Raw genomic sequence first — 1,479 nt, forward strand, 5'->3', positions numbered from 1 at the left:
ATACCACATTTAAGCTCGTAACTTGCTGGATATTAGCCAATTATGTGCCAAAGACAGGTGGACTCAAGGTCCTGAGAGAATCGCACAGGACATGCTAACAAATCCTGACATCAGCCGGCCTTCATCTTTTCACCAATACCGTTTTGCCATTTCCAAAATTCTTCACATCTTTATTTATGTTGTTATAAAGTTCAAATTTGCGAATGAAGTGTTTAGTTTAGATGAGTGTGTGAGTTTGTCGAGAAGCTTGAAGTTTGTAGAGGCTACAAGGCCATCGTCCTCCTACGGTCACCCATATAACAATGCTAATGGTAGTGACTCACTACTGCATAGTGCTGGCCAGTACAGCAAGACTGCAAGGATTGTGGTCTATTTAAGTGCAGGATAATGGAGAATAATGTGTATTTCATGTAAGATGATTCACTGGTGGTCCCTTAACTGTTAGAGATGGAAGTAATTGTGAAGACAATGAGCTAGACACTCATAGCTTTAGATACAAATTAATATGTTGTTGAGTAAAGATGGTAACATGAGTAGACCTCAGCGGAAAGTGAAACGATAAGCATCCCATAGAAGATCACAGTTAAGGTAGAGGATAAAGATGTCCTAAATATGGTTCAAATGGGAAATCGAGTTATGATTGGATTTTCTTGAATTGATGGCTCTGGATTTTCTTTTTGATTATGAAGCAAAGGATTTAAGAAAATTGATGGGTTTTATTCCATCAATACTAGAGGATAAAATATATGGAATAGATAAGTCTTGCTCGAATCACATCACTATTCGTTGTGATGGCAACTGGCGCGTTTTACATAGCTTCACTTTTTTACCGCTGCCTCTGTGGGTGGCTATGGACCAAATTTTGGATTTCCTCCCGCTGACCACTATGATTTAGATAATTTGTATCTCATTTCAATATGATAATGACCTTGTCTATTATTTGTTAGCGTCGATATGATCGTTTTTTTTTCATCTTTCCTTAAAATAGGGATAGCAACTTTTTTTGTATAATTTCTCAAAATTGGATGCTGTTGCATTCTTGTTGATTTGTTATTGCAGATGTTGTCGAACACTGACAACAGCAAGTACCAATGTGACTTTTTCCGAGTTATACATATGTACTTTCTAAGATTATTTAGACACCACTGACAAACGGTGAAGGAAAACATCGTGGCTTATAATTTCTAATTATAAGTCTGAAGCAAGCGTGGCAAGGCTGCAACCCTCCATGCTTGAAGAGGCCTTCAGTCAGTAGTGGCCACTTATAGGCTGTAGGTGTGATGTGTGTGGATGTTGTTGCAAAGATGAATGTAGGACTGAAGATCGAGTACAGTGGCGTACTATTAGAAAGGCCTATGTCCAGCAGTGGACAGAAACCGGCTGGTAATGATGATGTTGATGTTGTAGGTAAATCATTTAGTCTAGAGTGCAATCAACTTGCGTTTATAGATTGCAATGGTATCAAATAAAAACCAACAA

This window comes from Spodoptera frugiperda, chromosome 15 (assembly GCF_023101765.2).
Source record: "Spodoptera frugiperda isolate SF20-4 chromosome 15, AGI-APGP_CSIRO_Sfru_2.0, whole genome shotgun sequence".
Taxonomy (NCBI): domain Eukaryota; kingdom Metazoa; phylum Arthropoda; class Insecta; order Lepidoptera; family Noctuidae; genus Spodoptera; species Spodoptera frugiperda.